Source organism: Mus musculus, chromosome 4 (genome assembly GCF_000001635.26).
Source record: "Mus musculus strain C57BL/6J chromosome 4, GRCm38.p6 C57BL/6J".
Classification (NCBI taxonomy): Eukaryota; Metazoa; Chordata; class Mammalia; order Rodentia; family Muridae; genus Mus; species Mus musculus.
Window position 1 is genome coordinate 126,198,479 of NC_000070.6, and position 6,000 is coordinate 126,204,478.

Here is a 6,000-nt window from a genome sequence, read left to right on the forward strand (position 1 = left end):
CAGGCTTTGGAGAGACCCGGTCTCAAAGGGCTCAAGATATAGTGAAAAAAATTTTTTTCAATAAAAGAAAAAAAATTCAGAAAACAAAAATAAGGTAAATAAATAAAGCCCAAATAAATAAATAAAAGCCAAGAAAATAAGGCACCAGGATTGCTTTTTTTCTGAAGTGAAGAGGTGGCTGCAGAAAGCAAAATGGTAGGTAAGTCTCTAGTAGGCCAGGCTCTCTGAACTCCTCCTGATCATGCCGGCACTTCTGCCAGGATCCAAAGCCAGCCCCATCATGCCCAGTTACAGAACATTCAGAGACCCGCATCACAAACGCAGAATGGAACAGCAAATTAAAATGCCTGCAATAAACAGACAAGCAGGATCCTGCTCCATGTCAGGGATACCCATCAGGCTATGGTGAGGGTTGAGGTCTGTAGCAACCAGGAAAAGACACGTCTCTCACATAGCTAAACTTTTTGATATTTATAACTATAATGGAGACATTTCTAAAAATGCGCACATTGCATAAAAATTATACAGAGATCCTGACCATCTTGAACTGAGCCATACAGTAATACTGTCTTGACTCTGGAGAACATAAAACTAGTCCCTGAAGTCTATGCTACAAGTCTAACTTATACCTCTATCCATTATTCTACACCAGGCAAGTGCTATCTCCAGCCTCTTCATTACCCCCTATAGTGTTTCATTACACCAAGAGTGATCTAATATATGAATCACTTCCCACAACCTAAGTCACAAATCTTTCCTCTCTTCACCTGTACTAGTGAAAAAAACCCTTCACTAACCTACTGTACCCTCTTATACCTGTCCGCCATACTTGGCTTTCTTTAAAAAAAGAAAAAGTGAACGACCAAATCTAGCCGGGCAGTGGTGGTGCACGCCTTTAATCCCAGCACTCAGGAGGCAGAGGCAGGTGGATTTCTGGCCAGCCTGGTCTACAAAGTGAGTTCCAGGACAACCAGGGCTATACAGAGAAACCCTGTCTAGAAAAACCAAAAAAAAAAAAAAAAAGAAGGAAATCTATCCATTCCTGTCTGAACACCTACTATTCCTTCCACCTGAGTATTCTCTCTCTAATACCCCACAAAACGGGTTCCTCACTTTCCTCCAAAAGAACTCTGGCTAGGTATGGTAACACTCTCTAGCCCAAGCACTCAGGAAGAAGAGGCAGAGGGCAACGTGGTGTACATATCAGCTGCCAGGCAGTACTTCAACTGGTAATCGTACTGGCCTTGGCTTCCTGCACTGTATTCACGGGCCTCAACACATGCTGGGAATACGTAGGCTACCAGGCACTACTGAACCATTCACCCACTCACAGTCACATCAGTCAGTTCACTGACCCTGATAAGTATGAAGCAATCCACCAAAATCTAGTATTTGACCGATAGCATAATTACATTTCCTTCAATTCAGGATCTCATAATTCTCCAAAGAAGCAAGGTAGCATTTTAAAAATCTGTCCAATATAAACTATATAAAAGCATGGTGACTGATGTCTTGGAGATAGCATTAGGACAGACTAGTCTCAGAGATCCTGTCTCAAGGGGGGAGAGGGAGACGACTAAAATAAACTTAAGTTTGTGCTCCTCAGGCAGCCTAATACCTCTTCTGTGCAAATCTTGGACACACTCCAAGAGTTTTTTCCAAAAAATAACCAATACAAAGCAGGTCACTTTTCATTTTCTATAGTTTTGGATTTTTGAAGGGAGGATCTTTACACAGGCCCAGCTGCCTAGACCAGGCTGACCTTGAACTCAGAGATCCACCTGTTTCTGTCTCTCAAGTCCTGGGTAGAGCACACAGGTCTATCTGGCCCAGCTCACCATAGTTTTTCTTTCTTACTTTTGCACTAAGGAAAACCAGTATTCTAAAAAGCTCTCTATCACTGAACTACACCCCAAGAATGTGACCCATAATCTCACTAAACAATCCAAACTCCAAAGTAACCACACTTGGTAGCAAAGATACATGCTGCATACTGGAGCACTAACAATTACTAGCACCCCTTTCTAACAGGGCTGTATTTAGTCTGCAGACTAAAATACCAATCCTACTAAGTGTGACTGTTCACCTCAGCAATCACCAACACTCAAGAGACAGAGGCAGGAGAGGCCCTACCTAGAGACTAAATCAATCTCTAAAACTAGAGATCCTACATGGGTACTAAAAGAACTGAAAAACAAATGATATTTGTATTAAGTGTGTTCTGTGTGTGTCTCTCTGTCTCTGTATCTGTCTGTGCCTCTCTCTCTCCCCTCCTCCCACCACCCCACTCCTGAGACAAGTTCTCACTATGTAGTTCTAGCTGGCCTGGAACTCAGAAACCTGCCTACCATTGCCTCGGAGTGTTATGATTAAAGACAAGAACCACCACACCCAGCCATCCAGACATGTAGTAACCTTCAACCAGTTCTTTTTACAAAATGTAATCAAACCAGAGTGGTGGGCTCACCTTTGCGAGGCAGTGGGAGGCTGGAATCTTGGGTCAACCAGAGATACACAGTAAGACCCTGTCTTCAAAAAACAAAACAACACACACAAAAACAAGTTGGGTGTAGGGGCAAAAGCCGCTCTAAGGTAGAGGTAGGAGGCTCAAGAGTTCAAGGCCAGTATCAGCTACATACAGAGTTCAGAGGCCAGCCTGGACCTTGTCTTAGGCAAAACAAAAATTAAAAAAAAAAAAAAAAAAAAAAGCAATCATGCCAAAATAGCTGCATTTGCGCAGGGGCCATTGCTAATCTTCTCTGTATCGTTCCAATTTTAGTATGTGTGCTGCCAAAGCAAGCTCGCTGCATTACTTTTTGATTCACTAAGTACTAATATTAATTCAAGATACACATCTGCAAATTAACTAAAAACTACAAAGACCAACTTTTCTCCACAAGTTTCAAGGCACCAGCCGTCTTTAACATTTATACAGAATAATATATACACCTAAGCTGTCTAAATAATAGGATTGACTACACACGGACAGTATTTCCACAAACAAAACTAGGAAAGATCTGAAAAAAGACAGTTGGATACATGCCTTTCGACTTAGGACCCACAATCGAAAACTCCCATACCCGGTAACAAGGGGTTAACCGTCAGTGAATTTCGTTGAATATTTACACTAAAGGTAGCCAGGGTTGTGCACTGCCATTTTAGAAAAAGAAAAAAAAAAACAAAAAAACTTAAGTACGTTAAAGTAAAAACTGAAATTTAAACGCAAAAGCTGATAAAGCCGTCTTTCTTGGCTCTGTCCTATAACGTCCTTGCCATATTGTTTCTATCCAATTAGCAAGCTCCTCGTTAACATAGGACTCTCACCGATGGCTTCCAACTTCTGGGCCACCAATGTTGCCGCCAACTACCGCCGCCACGCTCCACCCATTAAGAATCACAAGAGCAAAGAAAATAAGAGAAAAGTTGTTTAAGTGTGGGACACAACTGCTTCTCACCAGCAGGGCACACGCCAATCACCGAAGGAACGCAAGTCGGCCTCACTTGCAACCAAAGGAAGAAAGTGGGAACTATTTTTCCGATAGGAAATAAACTTGGAATAGGCCTCTTTTGGCCAAGAGAGGAAGAAAACAAAACAAAAGAACAAACAAGTTTAAAAAAAAAACAAACACAGAAGAAGTACTAACATTTAGTGTGCTAGCAGCCACATGGGCCCTAGAAGACAGAACCAGGCCAATGGAGACTGGTGGGGGAAGGGCGTGCAAGAGTTCCCGGAAAAAAAAAATTCAAATAACGAGGTTCGTAAAACAGGATTTGGGGGGCGGGGGGGAGATGGAGTTGGTGGAAGCCGTCGTTCCCGCACAGTGCACAGAAGTGTGCAAGCTGTTTCAGAGAGAAGGCGGCCGGAGCCCGGAGAACTAGGCCGGAGCGGAGGGAAGCGGAGAAGGGCGGGGAGGGGGAGGAGCCGATGGAGCAGGGCCCGCTCGGAGCAGGCCCGGGCCGAGCGTGGAGGAAGCCGCCGCACGCTAGGCCTAACCCTCGCCGGGGCCCAGCCGGCGCCCAGAAAAGAGGAAAACCCCAACACACAGAGATTAGCTGAGCTGTCCTCACTCCCATCAACTGCGTCCACTCACCTTGACCGGCCGGAGCGACTACAGCTGCAATCTCGCAACGGCACAACCGGCCCGAAGCTCGCCCCCGCCCGCTAGCGCGCCCCGCGTCCCCGCTCTCCGACGACGGCGGCTACCGCCTCGCTCCGCTACCTCCTGGGAAATGTAGTCCTAGGTTTCTCTCTCCTGACTCACCGGACGTCCTCTCGAACTCTATTTCCCACAAGGCAGAGCGAGCGTTGGGCCCGCCGCTTTGCGTCACGCGCCCGAAGATCGGCGGTCACGTGGGCGACTGCGTTGCGCCTCCGTTCCCCCCTCCCCCCGCTCCCGCCTGGGTGGCCTGAGGAAGAGGGAGGGAGGTGGACGGAAGGGGCCCGGGCGTTGCTGACGCCACTGCCCCCACCATTTTGGAGAGGCCTCTCCGGGGGACTGAGGGAGGGCCCGAGCCCCACCCACTCGTCTTCTGCTTACGTCCCCGGAAAGTCTCTAGTTTGGTGGCCATCAGGCCTCTTGGCATTCGTTCTGTGCCTTACCCTTCCCCTGCTTTCTGACCTTGAACAGATCGTTGTATAAAGTGAGGCTCATAATTTGTACCTCACAGAGTTGTTGGGAGGTCCCCGACAAAGGAAGGCACTTGATCACCCGGAACCCAGAAAACGCAACGCAAAATGGAGAAGAGTTGTTTTGATAGTGTGATCTCAGGGGACCCAGAAGTCCGTTGGATCTCGGTCTCTCCTACAGCCACCTCCTGTCCCATTTAATGGCAATAAGAGCCCAAAGAGGTTTTTAGTTTGGGGATTTTTTTCATGGGGAGCGGGGATTCTAGACAGGGTTCTCGGTATACTGAAATACTCTAGGTAGAGCAGGCTGGCCTCAAACTTGGCCCAGAGAAGTTTTTTAAGAACATGGGCCCAGGAAGTATATTAGTACCTGTGGAACCACAAATGTCCTGGAAAGTGAAACCCTGGGATTTGTGTTTTCTCCTTGGTTTTTGTTTTTTGTTTTTTTTTGTTTTTTGTTAACTTTAATTTTTAGAACAGAATCTCCCGTTGTATGCCAAGCTGTCCTGGAAATCACCGGGTAGCACAGGCCGTCCCCTAAACTCAAGGCAGCCTTTTCGTCTCAGCCTCATTCATGACTGCTGAGCTTACAGATGTTAAGTCACTACGAGGCTGTTTCTCACATGGTCACTAAGGTTTTTTAGAGCAGTTTGGTTTTCTCTGCACTTGCTTGCCTTAGTGAATCCTGCACATGTAAGCGTTCAAACGTCACCTTTTCTGTCATGCATTTACGAGCTACTGTACTGCTGTAGCTATTGAAACTGTTCCTGTTCAGATGGAAGGAAGGGTATCCAGGGATTCGGAAGGCCCAGGAACCGCTACGCTCTGAGAGGAAGCCTCTTCAGCAGAGGCATTGCAGCTCGGGAGCCTCAGCCCTGATCTTTCTTCTCTTCTTCTCTTCATGGCTTCTTTTCTTCTTAGCTTCTTCCAATGAGAAAGCCATACCAGGCAGCAAATCTCATAAAGCAGATTTATTGGGAGGGTTTGGGGTACAGAACAAAGACTCGAAGAGTAGTGGCTGTTTCTGCTCCTGGCAAGTGAACGAAGGACAGGGGTTATATATATAGGATTTATTCGGAGGCGGGGCTTTTCAGGGCATGCAGAGATTTCCGGAGTAAGGATTGGTGGGATCTCAAGTCCTGAACTTGGGGAGCTCAGGGATTGGTGGCTTTCCCCCACCCTCTTTCCTGTATTGAGCCCATGGATTAGAACAGGAAGACCTTCCCAGCTGCAGGCGGCTTTGACCTGACGGACACTGGAGACTTGATGCCCCAGCTGTGGTGGTACTTCGTGATGGCTGAGGTGGGAAAGCAGTTGCCGCCATTTAGACAGTTCCTTAGGTGTGCTGCCCAGGGACTACACCTATAATTACT

General features: G+C 46.8%; 1 protein-coding gene and 1 non-coding gene across 7 annotated transcripts in view; both read right to left on the minus strand.

Annotated features, from left to right (window-relative positions):
* Positions 1-4,277, minus strand: part of Thrap3 (thyroid hormone receptor associated protein 3) — a 38,674-nt gene extending 34,397 nt beyond the window's left edge. For 2 of the 6 annotated variants that reach the window (XR_003954926.1, XM_030253452.1), the window contains exon 1: positions 4,092-4,268. The gene's annotated coding sequence lies outside the window, so the exon portion shown is untranslated. Of the gene's footprint in view, positions 1-2,467; positions 2,530-4,091 lie in introns of those variants that run through there. The other 4 variants (NM_146153.3, NM_001356455.1, XR_003954927.1 and 1 more) reach the window with 3 other exon arrangements.
* Gm25323 lies at positions 2,697-2,799 on the minus strand. Its single transcript, XR_003955446.1, has one exon. It is a non-coding gene; the product is annotated as a U6 spliceosomal RNA (small nuclear RNA).
* Positions 4,278-6,000: the final 1,723 nt, after the last annotated feature.